This window comes from Hyperolius riggenbachi, chromosome 3, assembly GCF_040937935.1.
Source record: "Hyperolius riggenbachi isolate aHypRig1 chromosome 3, aHypRig1.pri, whole genome shotgun sequence".
In the NCBI taxonomy this organism is placed as follows: Eukaryota; Metazoa; Chordata; class Amphibia; order Anura; family Hyperoliidae; genus Hyperolius; species Hyperolius riggenbachi.
In genome coordinates, this window is record NC_090648.1 from 411,797,854 (window position 1) to 411,821,025 (window position 23,172).

Here is a 23,172-nt window from a genome sequence, read left to right on the forward strand (position 1 = left end):
AATTTTGTTACCTGATCTAGGACACCTTTTACAAACATTTTCTGCAACTCAGATTTCACATGATGCAGTTCTGTCAAAAGTCTACAGGGTGCAGCTAAGATTTTGGTGGCCCCAAGAATCTTATAAATCTTATAACTTGACCCCCCCCCCCAATAGGAGCGGCGTGAGAAGCGTACTGTGTGGAAAAGTGGGTGTGGCCAACCATACATGATGTGTGTGGAGCCAAATACTAGCAAAATACAGGTATTCCCCAATTAATATATGAGATAGGGTACAGGTGGTGCCCTTAGAATAAGTAGCCAGCTATAGGTGCTGCAGTATAGATTTCTAGGTACAGGTTGTGCCCCAGTATAGGTAGCGAGCTATAGGTGCTGCACAGAGATGGCTCGAACCGCCGATTTTCGGTTTGCGAACCTCGAACGCGAACTTCCACAAAAGTTCGGTTCACACAAACTTTTGCGAACCGCAAAAGACTTCAATGGGGAGGCGAACTTTGAAAACTAGAAACATTTATGCTGGCCAGAAAAGTGATGGGAAAGCTGTTTCAAGGGGTCTAACACCTGAGTTTTTACAGTGACTACAAGAGAGAAAATCAATTTTAAAATTCTCCTTCTGACCATGGGAAAATTAAACGCCTACCGAATTTAGCGGTTAATCGCAAAGCCCGTTTAAAAAACACCAAACTTGCTGGGAATATTAAGAACAGTGGGAACAAGAGGACATTTTTTTTCCCCAAAAGACCTTATAGTTTTTGAGAAAATCGATTTTTTGAAGTTTCAATGTAAATTCTCCTTCTGGCCGTGGGAAAATTAACCCCCGCCGACTTCAGCGGTTAATAGCAAAGCCCCTTTAAAAGCCAGAAACACCAAAATTGCTGTGAATCAGGGCTGCTCATCAGGATTCCGGGTAACCCGGAAATCGGAACTTTTTTACGCTATCCGATTCGGATTCTGGATGTTTGAAAAAAAAATCCGGTTAGCTATCTGCGTATATCTGGCCGCAGAACCCGGATATCCGTGGATATTGCGGATATCCGGATCCGAAATACTGTAACTAAGGACATGACGTCCTGGAGCCAATCAGAGGGCTCCCAGCAGAAGCCCTAGCAACCAATCACAGAGGAGAACCCTGGCCAGCCCCACCTGAACCTCATTGAACCAATCAGAGGGCTCCCAGCCTAAACCCTGGCAACCAATCACAGAAAGGAACACTGTCCAGCCCCCCTGTATAATAAGGAGGGCTGCCATGATGAGACATATCGTGTTAGCTTGCTGAATGCTCACTGAGAGACATGCTCCAGTGCTGGTGGCCTAACAAGGGCTGTACACAGTTATAAACCTAAAGCTTTTAAGTGATTAACCCCTTCACTGCTATCACTACACTATTGTTAAATCGTTAATTAGCTTGATTGATGTCATAGTGTGACAGTCAGAGTGTGTGCTCCAGTGCTGCTGAGCCAAGAGCTGTACACAGAAATAAGCTGTTCCATGATTGACCCCTTCACTATCACTACACTATTGTTAAATAATTAATTAGCTTGATGTCATTTGTGTGACAATAAGAGTGTGTGCTGCAGGCAGCTGCTATGTGTCTCTGTGTGTGTGTGCTGTGCACAGGCCAGCTGCTGCCTACTGGCCAGCTATTAGCCTTAGGTATAGGTTAGGTTAGGTATTAGGGGATAGGATTACTGTGTTATTAGTACTGTAGTACTGTAGTCAGTGTGCTAGTAGTTGTTAGAGTAGTAGTAGTACTACTGTGTTAGCTTTCTACAGAACTGCTATGCTGTGAGCAGTGGCAGTGTGACAGTTAGTGTGCACTAGTGTCTTCTCCTCTGCAGTTTGACTGTCACTCGGCACGTGTCAAGTGGCACTTGCCATGTGTCAAGTGGCACACTTGCCAAGTGTCAAGTGGCACACTTGCCAAGTGTCAAGTGGCACACTTGCCAAGTGTCACATGGCACTTGGCAAGTGCCACGTGACAAGTGACACGTGGCAAGTGACACGTGACACTTGGCAAGTTCCACGTGGCAAGTGACACGTGCTAAGTGCCAATTGCAATGTGCCACATCCGGCATGCTCCTTGGACACATTACACCTGCTGCTGCTGTATTGCCCTGCTCCTGCTGCCTGTGCAGCTCCCACCACCAGGGTGCCACAGGCCACTGATACCACCTATATTTAACCCAAAACACAATTGCTGCATACTTTTTTTGGGAGGTGTCTTGGCTGAAAACTGTCATGTCCCAGTTGTGCAGTTGGACTTTGGACACAATGTGGGCTGCACGACCGCTGTCTGGAACCTAGGCCTAATGTTAATTGACAGCCATTGTTTTTTTTTTTGGGGGGGGGGGGAGATTTTAAGTCCCCACATCATTAAATTAAATTCCCCTTTAAAAATAATGATGTTACATGCCTCATATACCCTAAAAACCATTTTTAAAGCAATTTAAAGGGCAATTCCGTTTTTTCTATCCTGATATCCGAATCCTGACAGATATCCCGGATACTAGGGACGGATATCCGATTCGGATTGGAAAATTTTGAAATCGGATATCCAACCCAGATCGGATACCTGGGTATCCGGATCCAGGTCAATCCGGATTTTGAAAAGGGGTATCCGAGCAGCACTACTGGGAATGTTAAGAAGTACAGTGGGAACAAGAGGAAAAAAAATAATTCAAAAAGACCTTATACTTTTTGAGAAAATCGATTTTAAAGTTTCAAAGAAAAAAGAGCCGATTCATTAAAAAGAACTGGATCATTCATGAACCGTTAGTATAGCTTAGAATGCGTCCTGTGCAGGACGTATAGCTACCGGCTCACGCAGTCTCTCCCCACCTGCCTTCACCTGTCACCCTCACCTAGGCTGGCACCCGGTGCACCCATGGGTGTACCAGGTGGCAGCCTAGGTGAGGTTGAGAGGTGAGGAGGAGGAGGCAGGGAGGACAGCGGGAGCCAGCAGCTATGTGTCCCAAAGGACGCATCCTCTGCTATGTGGGGGGCAGCGGAGGAATTGAAGATCGCAAGATAAGAGGATACTGTATTCGTGGGATCATTTACCGAGGATATTGGCGTGGGAAATTTTTTTAAGGTACAGGTAAGTATTTCTGGTTAATTAAGAACATTAAAGGACTTCTTTCGTCATTGTGTTTTTATTTCATTTAACCCTTTGTGGAGATGGGTAAGGGGTACTTTGTACCCCTATACTCCTTTTTCCTGGGAGGGGGGTGGGCATCTGGGGTCCCCTTCTTAACACTAGATTTACCATTCTTGTGCAGATTTGCGTAAATTCCCTTGAGTTCACACTTAGTAGCACCCCTGCTGAGTTTTTTAACATGCCATCAGCTCCATTGTTCTCTTTCTTTTGTTCTGAAAACAAGCACATTTCAATTTGTTTGCTTGAACTAAATCACCTTGGGTCTAAGTTACTCTATTTGCCCACCTCCTATCCCCCACAACCAGAGGATTCTGTCCTTTGTGTGAGCACAGTAAGGCCTGGTGCACACCAGAGGAGTTTTTTTCTGAGCGTTTATCCTATGTGTCTGTGCACACTGGAGCAATGAGGTTTTGTAAAAAAAAACATAGCATTACATTGGGAAGAGTTTTTGAAACCTCTAAAAGCTCTTCCCAATGTAATGCTATGGTTTTTTTTTTACAAAACCTCATTGCTCCAGTGTGCACAGACACTCACTGCTGTCTGGTAAATGCTTGTTGCTGCCTAATAACTGATCACTGCTGCCTGGTATCTGCTTGCTGATGCCTGGCTACTGCTCGCTGCTGCCTGGTAACTGATCACTGCAGCCTGATAAATGCTTGTTCCTGCCTGGTAACTGCTCACTGCTGCCTGGTAACTGCTTGTTGCTGCCTGGTAACTGCTCACTGCTGCCTGGTAACTGCTCACTGCTGCCTGGTAACTGCTCACTGCTGCCTGGTAACTGCTTACTGCTGCCTAATAACTGATCACTGCTGCCTATTAACTGATCACTGCTGCCTAATAACTGATCACTGATGCCTGGTAACTGCTTGCTGATGCCTGGTAACTGCTTGCTGATGCCTGGCAACTGCTCGCTGCTGCCTGGTAACTGATCACTGCAGCCTGGTAAATGCTTGTTCCTGCCTGGTAACTGCTCACTGCTGCCTGGTAACTGCTTGTTGCTGCCTAATAACTGATCACTGCTGCCTGGTAACTGCTCGCTGCTGCCTGGTAACTGCTCGCTGCTGCCTGGTAACTGCTCGCTGCTGCCTGGTAACTGCTCGCTGCTGCCTGGTAACTGCTTGCTGCTGCCTGGTAACTGCTCGCTCGCTGCTGCCTGGTAACTGCTCGCTCGCTGCTGCCTGGTAACTGCTCGCTCGCTGCTGCCTGGTAACAGCTCGCTCGCTGCTGCCTGGTAACAGCTCGCTCGCTGCTGCCTGGTAACAGCTCGCTCGCTGCTGCCTGGTAACAGCTCGCTCGCTGCTGCCTGGTAACTGCTCGCTGCTGCCTGGTAACTGCTCGCTGCTGCCTGGTAACTGCTAACAGCTCGCTCGCTGCTGCCTGGTAACAGCTCGCTCGCTGCTGCCTGGTAACCGCTCGCTCGCTGCTGCCTGGTAACAGCTCGCTCGCTGCTGCCTGGTAACAGCTCGCTCGCTGCTGCCTGGTAACAGCTCGCTCGCTGCTGCCTGGTAACAGCTCGCTCGCTGCTGCCTGGAGACTGCTCTCTACAGCCTGGTAACTGCTCGCTGCTGCCTGGTATCTGTTTACTGCTGCCTGGTATCTGTTTACTGCTGCCTGGTATCTGCTCGCTGCTGCCTGGTATCTGCTCGCTGCTGCCTGGTATCTGCTCACTGTTGCCTGGTATCTGCTCACTGTTGCCTGGTACTGCTCGCTGCTGCCTGGTAACTGCTTGCTGCTGCCTGGTAACTGCTTGCTGCTGCCTGGTAACTGCTTGCTGCTGCCTGGTAACTGCTTGCTGCTGCCTGGTAACTGCTTGCTGCTGCCTGGTAACTGCTCTCTGCTGCCTGGTAACTGCTCGCTGCTGCCTGGTAACTGCTTGCTGCTGCCTGGTAACTGCTTGCTGCTGCCTGGTAACTGCTTGCTGCTGCCTGGTAACTGCTCAGACACAGTGCACAGACACATAGGATAACATTAGCAGCAGATTTAAAAACTCAAAACGCTCAGAAAAACTCCTCTGGTGTGCACCAGGCCTATGAGTACAAGGTAATGCATAGTCAGTCACTGGATGGGAGTCTGCTAAGGTTTGTCATTGCCATAATACATATGATATTTATATAAACCCACGACGGACAATTTCTTTACTTCACTGTCACTGTCGCACAGACTGCTGCAGCGCAAAACAATGCTATTGGGCACGGTGAATAAAGTCCGGTGTGAACTTCCTCCGCTTGCAAAAGACACTGCACAGCGAGAGGTATTATTATTATTTATTGTATTTATAAAGCGCCAACATATTACGCAGCGCTGGACACTAATTTAGGTTACAGACAATATTTAGGGGTGACATACAGCAATAAGACAATACAGGAATACATGCAAACCAGATCACGCAGCACAGTATGAGTACAAGGTAATGCTTAGTCACTGGATGGGAGCATGGAGATTAGGCAAGTTAGGTTCACTCAAATGCATAGCATGGGTTCACAGTAATGGAAGTGCATGATCAGGTAGGACACAAAAGGAGGAGGACCCTGCCCAAAGGCTTACAATCTAGAGGGAGAGGTAGGGACACGAAAGGTAGGGGACCAGAGTTCAGCTGTGGGTTTAGAGCAATTGTGAGTGGTGCTAGGCCAGAGTGAAAAGGTGAATTTTGAGGGCCTTCTTGAAGGTGTTGAAGGAGGGGGCTGCCCTAATGGGTGGAGGTAGGGAGTTCCATAGTGTTGGAGCGGCTCTTGAGAAGTCCTGGAGGCGTGCATGGGACTGGGTGATGCGGGGGACGGTCAGGCAAAGTTCATTAGAGGAGCTGAGTGAGCGGCTTGGTGTGTATCGATAACATTTATAGATATTGGTTTCGCGCGAAAATTCTCGTTTCTGCGCAAAAACGGTATCGTTTCACGTGAAAATTCACGATCGCGCAAAACCAAAAATTCTGTTTTATTTTTCAGTGTTTCAAACTTTACAGAGTTTACAGCGTTTGCAGACCCAGTGTCCATCGTCCCTGCATTTGGCACAGGTGAATTTTTTACATGTTGCACAGGTAAACCTGCTGCGATTCCTGTTGCAGCTCTCTTGCACCTGGCACTGTGTTGTCTGTACAGTCCCTGGCACAGCAGCTGCAACAGCTTCACCAGCCCGCCTTTGTGCCAATATTTCCTTGTGCTGCATGAATCGGCAACGGAGTTACTTAGCTAGAAGACTCAGAAACAATCTTCTTTTGCCTGTTCACCCTGTACATGCCTTGTACAAAATGTAGGCATTCACCACCGCCAGGTCCAGCATATTGTAAAAAACTGCTACTGGCCACCTGCGTGTTGCTGCTCTTACGGAATACATCCGTGCCATTTGGTCCAACACGTCTACACCACACTGTAAGAGCAGAGAGAGAGAGAGACATGAGTATATGTGCTTTTTTCTATAGGCCTGTATAGTACACATCAGAAAACATTGTAGCACTGGCAGGGGCGTTCCTTGGGTCCTTGGAGATCGGGGCACCTGTGGGTGCAAGCTGAGGAAGTTCACGCCGGACTTTATTCACCGTGCCCAATAGCATTGTTTTGCGCCGCAGCAGTCTGTGCGACAGTGACAGTGAAGTAAATAAATTGTCCGTCGTGACATTTCTCCCATCATCCAAAAATGGCTCCATCAGATTCATGACCACGTTCTTTGCCAGCCTCTCTCCCTCCGACAGGACAGCATCACACCTTTTGGCCACCTCTACAGCATTCATATGTTGTGAAAAGCCAGCCTAATTGCATTACAGTATCTGCCATACTGCCATCAATGCCATGGCAATGGAATGCCTCAGTCTGTCATCATTTGTCATGTCAATGGAACACTGCCAAAAGTGCCAATTGCCCTCTGATTGCATTTTGCTGCATGAATCGGCAACAGAGTTCTGTGTCTGTGTGGGTTTCCTCCGGGCACTCCGGTTTCCTCCCACATCCCAAAAAATACAGATACGTTAATTGGCTTCCCCATAAAATTGGCCCTAGATGACGATACATACACTATATGATACATACATAGACATACTGTATGATTATGACAGGGACTAGATTTTGAGCCACTCTGAGGGACAGTTAGTGATGAGACAATATACTCTGTACAGTGCTACGTAATATGATACGGCAGGCATGTCTGAAGGTTTCCATCCAAGTCTCACACAGCTACTTTGTGTAAAGAAATGGAAATGTGGAGGCCTTAGGTAATGGGTGGTTTGCACAACAATAGATTGAAGATAATCAACCCTGAAGACCTGTGAACATCTCAGCAGGAGTGAATAACACCTCTAGCCTTGCAACAGAAAATAGAAAACTCGGTAATTCTAGTGTTAAAGGGGACTCCCAGATGCCACCATGAACCCCCCCCCAGGGATTCGTTGCGCCACCTCCTCCTGGGGCACCGGAGGTGGGGAAGAGCCCCTTGTCCATGGATTGGGCAAGGGCTCTGGGGGAGAGGGGAAGGCTTGGCCGCCCCTCTCCCCCGGAGCCCCCCAATACCATGGACTATGCAGGCTGGTATAGCTCAGGGTGCGAAGCCCCACGCGGCGGGGGGCTCCGCATTCTGGCTATCCCAGCCTGCATGGGGGGGACAAGGGGTTACAGAGAGTTCAGTAGGGGGGACCCCCACATCATTTTTTTTTACATTTCCCACACTCAACACAAAACATTTTTTTATATTGTTTCCTGCTATCTTTTTAACATATCCTGCAAATTTGGCATTGCTAGGATGTAAGGGGCCTTTGCTATTAACTGCTAAAGTTGGCGGGTGATAACCAACCAGAGTTATAGGGGTGCAAAGGTGCTGAATTTTGCCATTGGCTTTCATTGGGCTACCTATTTCACTTTCAAAAATCTCAAATCTTTTCAAAGGACGATGGCTCAGCAGTGGCACATTTTCTAGCATTGTAAGGACTTTTAGGGGGCTCAGGACTTTTGAGTTTGGGGCCCCTAAGCCTAACAGGTCATAGCCTAGGGTCACAAAAGCTTGACTTTTAGGGGGCTCAGGACTGGTGAGTTTGGGGCCCCTAGGCCTAACAGGTCACAGCCTAAGGTCACAGAAGCTTGTTTTTTTTTTGGCAATGATGGCGGTGACGAACGTAAATCACCACCATGTCCGTTAGCAAAGTCTGAAGCTCACGCCATGTCGCATGCAGGTAGAAGGCATATTGTTGTACTTGCACTCCAATATTGGGTTCCCTACATCTCTGCAAACCAGAGTTATGGGGCTGCAAAAGTGCTAAAATCCCCCATAGGCTTTCATTGGGGCCTAGGTTTTGAGGGTGCAAAAGCACAGGTTTCTGCCGAACAGTAAGGTAAGGGCCCCGAAACTCACCAGCCCCGAGCCCCCATAAACTCTGTGCAAAGCCTGAAAATTTGGGGCCGCTTAGCCTTACCGTTTGGCAGAAACCTGCGCTTTTGAGATTTTTGAAAATGAAATAGGCAGCCCAATGAAAGCCAATGGCAAAATTCAGCACTTTTGCACCCCTATAACTCTGGTTGGTTATCACTTGACGACTTTAGCAGTTAATAGCAAAGGCCCCTTACATCCTAACAACACCAAATTTGCAGGATATGTTAAAAAGATAGCAGGAAACAATATTTTAAAAATATATATATATTTTTTATTATATTTATGTGTTGAGTGTGGGAAATCTGAAAAAAAAATGACATGTGGTTCCCCCTACCGAGCTCTCTGTAACTCCTTGTCCCCCATGCAGGCTGGGATAGCCAGAATGCGGAGCCCCGGCCGTGTGGGGCTTCGCACCCTGAGCTATACCAGCCCGCATGGTCCATGGTATTGGGGAGCTCCGGGGGAGAGGGGAAGGCTTGGCTCTTCCCCACCTCCGGTGACCCCTGGGGGGTTCATGGTGGCATCTGGGAGTCCCCTTTAAGAAGGGGACTCCAGATGCCCACCCCCCTCCCAGGAGAAATGAGTATAGGGGTACAAAGTACCCCTTACCCATTTCCACAAAGGGTTAAATGAAATAAAAACACAACGATGAAAAAAATCCTTTAATGGTCTTAATTAACCAGAAATACTTACCTGTACCTTAAAAAAAATTCCCACGCCAATATGCTCAGTAAATGATCCCACGAATACAGTATCCTCTTATATTGCTAACTTCAATTAAGTTGATTGAAGATCTCCGCCGCCCCCCACATAGCAGAGAATGCGTCCTTTGGGACGCATAGCTGCCGGCTCCCGCTGTCTCTCCCCACCTGCCTTCACCTGTCACCCTCAGCTCTTTTTTAATGAATTGACTCTTTTTCTTTGAAACTTTAAAATCGATTTTCTCAAAAAGTATAAGGTCTTTCCTCTTGTTCCCACTGTTCTTCTTAACATTCCCAGCAATTTTTGGTGTTTCTAGCTTTTAAAGGGGCTTTGCTATTAACCGCTAAAGTCGGCGGGGGTTAATTTTCCCACGGTCAGAAGGAGAATTTTAAAATCGATTTTCTCAAAAACTAAAAGGTCTTTTTGAAAAAAAAATGTCCTCTTGTAGTCACTGCCCTCCTCTACATACCCTGCAAATTTGGTGTTTTTACTACGTAAGGGGACTTTGCTATTAACCGCTAAATTAGGCGGGCATTAAAGTCTATGGGAAAAATCGAACACAAACTTTTTTGAAAAAAAATGTGTGGTTCACCGCGAACGCGAACCACCGAAGTTCGCCGGCGAACCGTTCGGGCCATCTCTAGTGCTGCAGTATAGGTAGACAGGTACAGGTGGTGCCCCAATATAGGTAGCAAACTATAGGTGCTACAGTATAGGTAGACAGGTACATGTGGTGCCCTCACAGTGAATTTCATAATCCCCATCCAATGCAGACTCCTCTCACTGCGCTCTGCTGCTCTCCCCACGCTCTTCTCCTCTCGCCACCTCGCCACATCCTATCACCATGGTTACTTCAGTTCCGGCAGCACCAATGATGTCATGAGATGCGCCGCTGGGTAACCATGGAAATAGGACGTGAACCCAGCGAAGGAGAGAGAGGGCCCAGCAAAGGAGAAGAGCGAGGGGAGAGGAGTCCACACTGGAATGGGTTACGTAACTTACTAAGGATCCCTGGGGCTGCACAGAGCAGGTCAATGGCCGCCAGCAACAAAGCGAGGCCCCCCTGTAGAGTAAGGTCCAAAGCAGGGGTGTGCCTCGTTTGCATGCTGCTGATGCCCCTTTAAGTCTACGCCCATTCCCTTGCAGTCTGAGAAGAATAATGATGCACGTCAGGTGCAATCACTGCCAGCAGAGCCTGCCTTTAATTATTTTCTCTGTTCAAGTCATGCTACCAATTGCTTACAGGAATTTCAGGATTAGGAACCTATTTTGCAGCCTTCTTACTAAGCTATCAGATTGTATATTTACATCTGTTCCTAGAGATGCACCTTGAAGTGGAACTGACTTTTTCCCCCTTTCTTTTCTGCAGCTTTTAGACTTTTTAAATCTATGTTATAAGTGTCTGTAACCTGTGTGGTTTCAGGAGGAAGTATTGTTGTGTATCTGATTTCCTCAGCGTATGTAAGACTGTAAGTTTTGGTCTCTTTGAAATTCTGTTTTTGTTTTCATGTTGTAAAATCTTTGTTTGGAAGCCACAGGGATGTAACTAGACTTAATATCCCCCCCCCCCTGCAAAAATGATAGCATGGGCCCCCCTTGGTCCCTGAACCCCATGTGGGTCACATGATTGGGAGCCAGTGAATGGCAGCAGAGTGTTCTGCTGTGAAGCAGCATCTGGAAGCAGGAAAAAAATTACACATGGTTTTTGTTTTGTATTTTGTGTGCTAATTGGCAGCACTTGCAGTTGCGGAGAGGGAAAAGAGGGGCCTCCAGAGCCTCCGGGCCCCCCTACTATGGCAGGGGTCGGAGGGGTGATTTTTACGACCATGTTGGCAGCAACACTTTAAAGGACCAGTGTCATGAATCTTTATTTTTTCAAATAGCTACCTTAAGTGCTGGTATAATAAGATTAGAGATAACCAGCAGTTATTTTTTTATAATGTGCAGTATGAGTAATAAAAACTTACATTATTCATTCAGTCCCCCCTACTGTATAGGTAAGTAGGTGCCCCAGTAGTTAGATAGGCATAGGTAGGTGTCCCAGTATAGATAGTTAGGCAGGGCCTGGCTGGCACAGTAATAGCAATTACCAAGGTCCAGCTGCAACAGATAGGGCTGTATAATGTCAGTGTCAGTGGGCAACACAAGAAAAAACACATCAGGAGAACATTAGCTCTCAAAAGAGCTGTTGAGGGGTGCTATTTTAGCAATAACAATCAGCCAGGAGCAAGCTAACAAGCCTACAAGAGCCTAACTAATCTTTCCCTATGAGAGTCTGCCAGCAGCTGTCCCTTCACTAATTACTGCAGGCACACGAGTGAGTGTAACAGCCAGCACTGCCTGCCTTTTATAAGGGGGGAGTGGCTCCAGGAGAGAGTGTAGCCTAATTGGCTACAATGTGCCTGCTGACTGTTATGTAGAGGGTCAACGTTGACCCTAATGGCGCACTATGGGGGCGAACCGAACTTACGCAAAAGTTCGCCTTCGCTGGCGAATGCGAACCACCGAAAGTTCGCCTGGAATCGTTCGCCGGCGAACCATTCGGGCCATCTCTAGATAAAACTCATGGGCCCATATGCACTTAACTTTTTCTCCTCAGTTTTCTCCTAGGTGATATTTTCACACCTCATCATAAAGGGGTTCTTAAACCACCACCAAGCAAGAAAATACTCAAAATAAACGTGATAGCACCTTTTCACCAACTTTTGGGTAGTTTTTCAATTGTAAATTGCTGAAAATTTAGTTTATAGAGAAGATGAAAATTATCTCCTAGGAAAAAATTAATTGCATATGGGCCATTGCCTCAAAAAAAGGTGATGGACAGCAGGCACTTTTTATTACTTGGCATATATTGGTACATGTACTAAAAGCTGGTACGACATTAACGTTTTTTTTCCATGGACGAGCGACTTAATAGTACTGCACAGACCCACTGGCGCCTTTGAAGTGCGGCCACATTTGTACATGGAGGGGAACGCAGCAGTGAAGTCACAGGCCGGAAGTGGAGTGGTCACAGAGGATTGGGAAAACCTCTGGAGCATCCCCGTACTATCGTAAGTATGTAACTTTAAACAAAAAAAAAATTTAAGGTAAGGGTTTACTTTACAGAGCATCTCTAGTAAACAAGTCATCATTAGTGAATAAAGGTTACAGTCTTCAGCAGAATGATCTGTTTGCACAGATACAATTCACAAGTTAAAGTGATCATTTATTTTCATTGGCTTCCCTCATTGTAATCTTCTTGCCATATATGCACATCTTTGTAATTGAACAGAAAAGAAAATCAGTAAGCTGGCATAAAGGTCACTTAAAAACCACACACGTGGTATTTTTTTCCATATCGTTAAAGCCTTAGCATTAAGTGTTCCCACACTTTCCCACTTTCATAGATATGGCTGTTTATAAACCCGTGGGAGTTTCTTCTCCTGAACATCACTTTTTTTTTAATAGAAACTAGCACCTTTACCATACTGTCAATATTCTTAGAAATGTGATGTAAAAATATTATCAGAAGTCTTGATGTGGTCGATGGTGCATTTGGGACTGTTTTTGCAATTACATTCTAGGTAAATTATTCTACACAACAGTATGTAGGACACTGTCAGAGTGGTGGCAGCCATGTTCTGTATTACATTGGTACGTGAACAATACATGATATATTGTACATGAATAAAACTTGCTATGTATACTGTTTTTTATATGAATGTTTTAGGAACTGACAGTTAACCTGAAGAACTGGATCCTATGCCCAAAAACATTTTGTGTCATTTTTTAGGTAAGCCACAACCTCCTTTCTTTTAAATCAGGGATAGGGACTCTACGGCTTAGGAGCCAGATGTGGCTTTTTTGATGGCTACATCTGGCTCACGGTTTGGAGTTTATTCACTAAGCTACACTGTTCAAGCAGCGCAGCTTAGTCTGGCAGCACAAGTAGAATTTTCAAAGTAGGCTACTGCTGTAGTATGCACTACGAACTTACTCCCACTCCCCCCAAAACGAACAGCTGCTCCAATTGTCCCAATCTGAACCCTGTCAGGTCCAGTGACTTTGTAGGACGAGATCCCCACACTTTTATTGGCCCAATAGGCTACCTGTCACTTGACAGGCAGCCTATTGGGCCAAAGTGCAGGGATCTCATCCTACAAAGTGAATCAACCCCCAAGTCAGCTAGCTAATTGAAAAAGCTGTTAGTCTGTATTTATCTTGTCTGGCTCTCAGGCAGGGCCGGTTTAAGCAACAATGGGGCCCCAGGGCAAAATAAATCTGCCCCCCCCCCCCCCAACAGATACCCCGGAGCAAAAATTGGCATTAAGGGACCTTTTTTTGCAGCTGGTATAGTCAGGGTTTGAAGCCCCAATCGGTCGGAGCTCCACATTCTGGCTACCCCAGCCTGCATGGGGGACAAGGGGTTAAAAAGTTTTAGGAGGGGGGACCCCACATAATTTATAAAAAAAAATTCTTACACTCTAAACATAAAAAAAAAAAATTGGGAAAATAGGAAAAAAATGCCAGGGATCTTCATACAGCCATATTGTGGCTGTATAGCGATCCCTGGCCAAAGCGCTGCGGCTGCGTATGGACCCCCTGGAAACCCCGTCAGGAAATTCATTGCTCTTTCTTTTGATGCATGTAAAATTACACTACCGTTAGCTTTGCTACTAAAAGTGACATTTACCGCATTTAAAAGTATATTTTTTTCCTTCGAAACTTTAAAATCGATTTTCTCAAAAACTATAAGGCCTTTTTGAAAAATAGTTTTTTCTTCTTATTCCCAATGATCTCCTTAACATATCCTGCAAATTTAGGGTTTCTAGAATTTAAGGTGGATTTGCTATTAACCATTAAAGTCGGCTAGTTTTAAATGTGTATTTTTTCCTTTGAAACTTTAAAATCGATTTTCTCAAAAACTATAAGTTCGATTTGAAAAAATATGTTTCCCTCTTGTAGCCACTGGGGGCCCCTACAAGCTCTGGGGCCCTGGGGCAGCTGACTCCTTTGCCTTAATGGTAGCGCCGGCCCTGCTCTCAGGGTAATTGCTGATGTTGCTTAAAGAGACTCTGAAGTCTCTTTTTTTCACTGATTTTCTCATATCAGCCTGTTAAGAGTAAATACCTAAGTGAAATCACTGCATCCAAGTGGCAGATGACTGATTTAATACACAGAAAGCGACCTGCAAAGTTCTACGACTTTGCAGGTTGCAGATCATGCTGCCCTGGCTCGCCGGGCTTTTCTTCCTGGCAGGGGCGTAACTACAAATCACAGGGCCCCCCTGCAAAACTTTGGATGGGGCCCCCTCCCACCCAGGGACGGATCTAGACCAAGTTGCGCCTGGGGCAAGGTCAGGTTTTGGCGCCTAAACTGCCATTCCCCATCCAGTTTTGGCGCCTAAAGGTCAGGTTTTGGTGCCTAAAGACCAGGTTTTGGCGCCTAAACTGCCATTCCCCATCCAAATTTTGCCGCCTTTTTAAGAATTCAACAAACTGCGCCTGGGGCAAGAGACCCGTCTGCCCCCCCCCCCCCTAGATCCGTCCCTGCTCCCACCTTCTCACGCTGCCCAAACTCCTCAAGCATCACTACAGGACACAGCACTTGTGGAGGGGTAGAAAGGCTGGAGGTAGAACAGGCTGTACACAAGACCCTGCTACACACTGAATAGGGACTGTCTACAAATCTTTGTCTACAAGACTTTGTATAATTCCTTATCAGTGGCTGAACAGATGCAGTCATTAGAACAACTAAGCAAAGAGCAGAAAGTTTTCTCAGGACGGGGCCCCCTGTGGCTTCTGGGCTCCCCTGCAGCTGCATCCCTTGCAGGGTATATTGTTACGCCCCTGCTTCCTGGAGATTCTGAGCTTTGAGTTCTAGCTCTGCCTCTCCGCAATCAATGTCCGTGGGTCTCCGTCCCTCTCAGTGAAAGAAGACTGAGAGGGGCGGGGAGAGGCGGCAAAAGCTCTGCCTCATTGAGAAAGCAGAGTCCTGGAGCTTTACAGGGCTAATCCTCAACCATAAATCTGTCATCTGCCGGGGGAATGCAGCGGTTTCACTAAGACATTAACTCTTAACAAGCTGATATGAGAAAATAAGGGAAAAAAGAGACTTCAGAGTCTCTTTAAACCCAAGAGAAGCTGAAGACGTGTCTGACACTTCCACTACCAGGAGGACCAACTGTATACACATAACCATGGCAACAGGGATGTGAGCCCTCTGCTGCGCATGCACACTGTGTCAGTTTGAAACATATTCTATGGCTCTCACAGAATTACATTTTAATATATGTGACGATTATGGCTCTCTCAACCAAAAAGGTTCCTGACCCCTGGTTTAAATAGTTTTTAACATAGTTTTATCATATCTGGGAATTTTTTCCCACTGTTCGTGTTATGGAAAGGAAGTCTTGTTAAAGGGAATCTGAAGTGAAAATAAACTTATGAGATAATAAATTGTATGTGTAGCACAGCTAATGCTAGGTACACAAGATGCAATATTCTGACAGATTTACTGTCAGATCGACTATTTCCAACATGTCCGATCTGATTTCTGAATGATTTTTCAATCGATTTTCTGTTCACTTCTATGAACAATCGTTCGAAAAATCTAAGCTCAGTGACCCCTGACCTACATACACAGGTGAATCCAATTATAAGAAAGAGTATTTAAGGGGGTCAATTGAAAGTTTCCCCCCTCTTTTAATTTTCTCTGAAGAGTAGCAACATAGGGGTCTCAAAACAACTCTCAAATGACCTGAAGACAAAGATTGTTCACCATCATGGTTTAGAGGAAGGATACAGAAAGCTGTGTCAGAGATTTCAGCTGTCTGTTTCCACAGTTAGGAACATATTGAGGAAATGGAAGACCACAGGCTCAATTCAAGATTTGAAGTGGCAACCAAGAAAAATCTCGGATAGACAGAAGCGACGAAAACGAGAACAGTCAGAGTCAACCCACAGACCAGCACCAAAGACCTGCTTCATTTTGGAATAAGGTGCTGTGGACTGATGAAACTAAATTTGAGTTATTTGGGCCTTATGTATGGAGGAAAAATAACACAGCATTCCAAGAAAAACGCCTGCTACTTTAAAGGGAATGTCCAAGCAAAATAAAAAAATTAGTTTCACTTACCTGGGGCTTCTACCAGCCCCATGCAGCCACCCTGTGCCCTCGTAGTCACTCACTGCTGCTCCAGTCCCCCGCTGGCAGCTTGCCGACCTCGGAGGTCGGCGGGACACATTGCGTACATTTTTACGCATTCCCGCTAGTGCAGGAACATTAACACATACATTTTTACGCATTACTGGTTCAATGCGTAAAAATGTACATATTGAACGAGTAACGCGTAAAAATATGTGTTAATGTTCCTGCACTAGCGGGAATGCGTAAAAATGTACGCAATGCGGCCCGACGACCTCCAAGGTCGGCAAGCTGCCAGCGGGGGACTGGATCAGCAGTGAGTGACTACAAGGGCACAGGATGGCTGCATGGGGCTGGTAGAAGCTCATTTTTTTATTTTGCTTGGACATTCCCTTCAAGTAAAATATGGTGGTGGTTCAGTCATGCTGTGGGGCTGTGTAGCCAGTGCAGGGACTGTGAATCTTGTCAAAGTTGAGGGACACATGGATTCCACTTAGTATCTGCAGATTCTGAAGACCAATGTCCAGGAATCGGTGACAAAGCTGAAGCTGCCCCGGGGCTGGATCTTTCAACAAGACAATGATCCTAAACACTGCTCAAAATCCAGTAAGGCATTCATGCAGAAGAATAAGTTCAACATTCTGGAATGGCCATCTCAGTCCCCAGACCTGAATATAACTGAAAATCTGTGGTGTGAGAGCTGTCCAGGCTCGGAAGCCATCAAACCTGAATGAACTAGAGATATTTTGTAAAGAGGAATGGACCAAAATACCTTTAATCAGAATCCAGACTCTCATTGGAACTTACAGGAAGCGTGTAATTTCTGCAAAAGGAGGATCTACTAAATATTGATTTCATTTCTTTTTTGTGGTGCCAAAATGTATGCACTTGCCTAATTTTGTTTAAACAATTATTGCAAACTTTCTGTAAACCCAATAAACTTCATTTCACTTCTCAAATATCACTGTGTGTGTCTCCAATATGATATATTTAACTGACATTTTTTATTGCAACAACCAACGATTTGTACAGGAAAATCATGACGATTAACAAGGTTGCCCAAACTTTCGCATCCCACTGTAATTGATTCTCCTATTGTTTCCAGCACAGGAAGAGCTTCTCTGAGCTCTATGACCAAGTTGGTCAGTTACAGTGTTATTTTCTGAAGAACTTATACATCAAAGAAACCGTAAAAAAAACAGCTTCAGATAAGATTTTACAGCAGGAAAGTTCAAAGGGTCATTAGTTCTGCTCTATTTCATAGTTTAAAATACAGAGTATGGTTTGTAAACTGCAAATAGGACTTATGCAATGTTATAAAAAAAAAAAAAAGCTATATATCTGAAAGTATAAATAACAGATACAATTCATTATGTCATATGGGGTTTTTTTTCGCTTCAGTGTCACTTTAACCCTGAAAATGTGTTATGCTGTGTATGCACTATTTGCCATGGATGCATGAAAGCTTACCCATATATACTTGCATATAAACCGACCTGTGTATAAGCTGACCTGTGTGTATAAGTTGAAGTATGCACTTTTCCCTCACAAACCAGGAAAAAGTGATTGACTCACGTATAAGCCTCCTCCACAGTATAAATAGCCAGATGTGCCCTTAGTATGAGGCATTCTCATACCCAATATAAATAGCCAGATGTGCTTTCAGTATGAGGCATGCCCTCTCCCCATAGCCCGATGTGCACCCAGGTGTAAGGCAGCCCTGCTCTCCATAGCCAAACTAACTTTTCACTACCCAGTGGGCAAATGCCAGTATTCAAACCAAGAACCTTAATCTTTTACAGTACTTGTGTCTTCTTCAGCATAAGCTAAAGCTTATATTTGCAAATTGCGTGAACAGTGCAGAAAGTGCCAATACCAATGTGAAAGAAAATTACAAAGGGATTATTTTAATTATAATTTATCTCCACGTAATGAATAGAACTAAAGCGCATGAATGTTCAGCTGCCAGGCTTTCCTAGTTATTAAAGCTTGGTTTACACAGATTTCTCAAAGCTTTAATGTGATGAAATAAACCAAATCAAGGCAAATATGATACAGTTCTTCTGACCAGGGATGCTCATCCGGATATCCGGGTAACCCGGATATCCGAACTTTTTTACGCTATCCGACCGGATTCGGATTCCAGATGCCTGGGCCCGAATCCGGATAGCTATTTGCGGATATTTGGCCACATAACGCGGATATCCGCGGATATTGCAGATATCCAGATCCGAAATACTGTAACTAAGGACATGACTTCCTGGAGCCGATCAGAGGGCTCCCAGCAGACACTCTAGCAACCAATCACAGAGGGGAACCCTGGCCAGTCCCACCTGACCTCATTGAGCCAATCAGAGGGCTCCCAGCCTAAACCCTGGCACCCAATCACAGAAAGGAACACTGGCCAGCCCCCCTGTATAATAAGGAGGGCTGCCATGATGAGCCATATCGTCTTAGCTTGCTGAATGCTCACTGAGAGACATGCTCCAGTGCTGGTGGCCTAGCAAGGGCTGTGCACAGTTATAAACCTAAAGCTGTTCAGTGATTAACCCCTTCACTACTATCACTACACTATTGCTAAATCGTTAATTATCTTGATTGATGTCATAGTGTGACAGTCAGAGTGTGTGATCCAGTGCTGCTGGGCCTAGAGCAAGGGCTGTACACAGTGATAAGCTGTTCAGTGATTAACCCCTTCACTACTATCACTACACTAGCTTGATTGATGTAATTGTATGACAGTCAGAGTGTGTGCTCCAGTGCTGCTGGCCTAGCAGTGATAAACCGAAAGCTGTTCAGTGATTAACCCCTTCACTATCACTGCACTATTGTTAAATCATTAATTAGCTTGATGTCATTTGTGTGACAGTCAGAGTGTGTGCTGCAGGCAGCTGCTATGTGTCTGTGTGTGTGCTGTGCACAGACCAGGCCAGCTGCTGCCTGCTAGCCAGCTATTAGCCTTAGGTATAGGTTAGGTTAGGGATTAGGGGATAGGATTACAGTGTTATTGTGTAGTTAGTACTGTAGTACTGCACTCAGTGCTAGTAGTTGTTAGAGTAGTAGTACTACTGTGTTAGCTTTCTACAGAACTGCTGTGCTGTGAGCAGTGCCAGTGTGACAGTTAGTATGCACTAATGTCTTCTCCTCTGCTGTCTGACTGTCACTCGGCACTTGGCACATGCTACGCGGCACGTGGCAAGTGGCAAGTGCCACGTCACACATGCAAAGTGACACGTGCCAAGTGACAAAATAATGATGCTACATGCCTTATTTACCCTAAAAAACGTTTTTAAAGCAATTTAAAGGGCACTTCCGTTTTTTCTATCCGGATATCCGAATCCACCCGGATAGCCCAGATAATGCATAGAGCATATTTTTGTTTGTCAGCCCGGATAATGTGTTCAGATATCCGCACGAACGCGGATATCTGAAGGTTCAGATTCGGATATCCGATCCGGATATCTGGGTATCCGGATCCGGATCAATTCGGATATTGAAAAGGGGTATCCAAGCACCCCTGCTTCCGACAGGATAGTGAGCAGCAGGCATGGCCGTATGCAGCTCTGAGCATGACCACAGTGTGCAGCCGCCTGTCACACAAAGCACATGTCTGGGCACCAGCACAGCCTTTCTGCAGGGGATACAGCAATTAAAAAACAAGTGCACATTTCCTGGCTGCGGAGGGAGGGGGAAGGGGGTTAGCGGGGGGTGAATTACATCCAAAGAATTTATTGCAAGAAGGGGCTGTGTCTTGTTCTGCTATGCTCCAGGATAGACCAGTCTGCGCACTGCCACACTCACCATGTTGCGGGTGGATGGGGGTACGGACTCGGGCAGGGAGCACAGCGAGCTGACTCGTATAAGCCAAGGGAGGGACTTTTCAGCACATTTTTTGTGCTGAAAAAATGTGGCTTATGTGCGAGTATAGTCGCAACTAAAACATCTAGGCACAGAAAAAAATTCTTCCCTCCGGCAGTAGCCATGCTTAATGCAGAACCACGCTAGATCTGCTGGGATTTGAAAGCATTAGAGCATAAAACTGAAATCATCACTTCTCACCCTTTTTACTGCCACTATAACTTACATACTGTCCTTCACTTGGTATAAACTGTCTGTCCTTGTATTGTATTGTAAACTGCCTAAACAAAAATTCCTTGTAAGTGCAAACTTATTGGGCCAAATAAATGTATTCTGAATTCTATCTTAAAATTATGTTTTCAAGAACTCTGTGCAAAAAAAGTGGTCCCAGTGTTAAGTTTTTTTTGTTTTTTTTACCAAAAACTTGTAAAGAAAACAATTGGGGCATGTATCTTCTTTGGGAGTGGTGAAAATGAATATTAAAAATACACTCTACATCAGTACCATTAGAAATCTCACAGCTCATTTACCTTCTTTTGTTAGCCGAGGCACATTTGTATGTTGAAAGTTCATGAGAACATATTCCTCTGCTCTTCCTTAGTAAAAAAAAAAAAAAAAACTCAACTGAACCAAGTTTTTCATCGTTTAGAGGATGAAGAGCCATTTGTTGTGTGGTAAGTTGAGTTTTAGTGCTTTGTAATAGTACTGGTAATTATGCAAGGTAAATTTGCCTGCCTTGGTGTGAACATTTGGGAAGATCTCCTGAGACAAAATTGAAAACTGTTGGGTATCAAATAGCAACCTACCCCACCCAAAATGATTGGTCACACCCCCTGCTTAGTCCACACCTGAGACTACCAGGAATGTACTTGTAGTAGTGGGCAGAGCTTTTATATTTCCCTGTGATGTATTAAAATCAGCCATAAATCAGCCCAGTTTATGTAACCTTTTCTGGTAAGTGAGACCTTCCATGCCTCTGATGAATGTGGCTTGTCTCTACCCCTGCTCCAAAACTGCAATGTCCCTCCTGTAATGTGGTGCTCAGAACTGTATTCCATATTCCAGATACAGCCTTACAAGAAAGCAAAACAGGGCAATATTATGCTAGTATCACAAGTTTTTATTTCTCTTTTCAATGCATTCCAAAATTGTATTTGCTTTATCTGTAGCTGTTTGGCATTTTATATGATTATTTATCTTTTTGCCAAGCAGTACTCCTAAGTACCTCTTCAAACTTTATTCTCCCATCTGTATCACCTTCATTTTGCATAGTGCTAGACAATTGGTACGACCATGATGCAAGACTTTATATATTACAACTTTGAATTTCATCAAATTCATCTGCCATTTACTTGCCCTTATAGCAGGGGTGTCGAACTCAAATACAAAGTGGGCCGAAATTGAGCTCTGGGACCAAGTCACGAGATGACCTCAATGTCTAGTGGCCACATCTCTCCCTTATAAAGTTCCATGGTGTCTAATAGCCCCCCTCCATCCCCTATACAGTTCCCTGATGTTAAGTGGTTTTCTGGTGTTTAGTGGCCCCCTTCCCTCTCCTACACAGTTCCCTGTTATCTAGTGCTGCCCTCACCACATGGCTTTCCTATTAATCTAGGGCTTACCTTCCAATATAGCTTCTCTGGCTGACTAGAGTGGGCCAAACATAATGCAAAGTGGAAAGTCCACCTGAAGATCAAATCTGATGGCTCCAATGGGCATATTTGGCCCTCAGGCTGGAGTTTGACATTTATGCCTTATAGCCATCCTATCCAAATTATTCTGCAATATGTAAATATATGTATGTGTGTTGATAATTATGCACGACTTTGTATCTGCAAAATTAGCAACATTGCTTTCTACTTCATCTACAAGGTCATTTATTAATGAATTGAAGAGTAGTGGATCCAGTACCGACTCCTGTGGACCCCACTGATAACAGTCACCTATTTTGAATATAATCCATTGAGCAGAGCTCTTTGCTTTCTGACCATTTGCCAGTTGCTTATCCATGCACATAGACTCTTCCCCAGTCCTTGCATCCTCAACTTCCGCATCAGACTGTTGTAAGAAAAAGTATCAATGGCCTTTGCAAAGTCCAAGTACCGGTATATTACATCTACAGCATTCCTAATATCCACATAAGCATTCACCACCTCATAAAAAGGTGAGAATATTTGTCAAAGACATTTTCTTAGTAAGCCCATGTTGATGCAGAGAAATAAGATTATTCTCTGATGAAAAGTCTTCTGTAGCATCTCTTAGGATACCCTCAAATAATTTGCACACAACTTAAGCTTAGAGGTCTATCATTTCCCAGATCTAATTTTTTGCTCTTCTTAAATGATGGGAAAATGTGGGCTGTGCACCAGTCCATTGGAACTATCCCACTTGAGAATCAGAAAAGATAAGATAAAGGGGTTTATTAACCACTTCCCGACCGCCTAACGCACAGGGGCGGCCAGGAAGTGAAGCCCGCAAGGACCAGCTCATGCCCAAAGGCGGCGGTCCTTTTAGGGGCATGGGCGGAGCGATCGCGTCATCCGTGACGCGATCCTCCACCGGCGCCTGACTCCGCTCACCCGCCGCAACATCCCGCCGGCCATACGGAAGCGCCGGCGGGATGTTAACCCCACGATCGCCGCACGGAAAGTGTATAATACTGTAATGATCTGCTCAGCTGCCTGTGCAGGCAGGCAGCTTTTTGACCATTGTTTAGGTTTGCATGCTGCAGGACTCTGGAAAGGAGAGCTTCTGTCAGTTTTGCAGCTTGTGCTTGCTGAGGAATTTGCATACGTTGTCATGCAAATTGCCTGGCCACATTCATTGGAGGCGTGTATTATAAGTAGTATGTGTTTCCCACAATGCTTGGCTGGTCATAAGGATTCCTTCCTGTGAAACACTCCTGGAGGAGTGTCAGCCTTACTCTTTGTTTGAAGTTCAGCTTAGAGTAATTTCTGAAACTGCGCTAGGCAGGTTCCC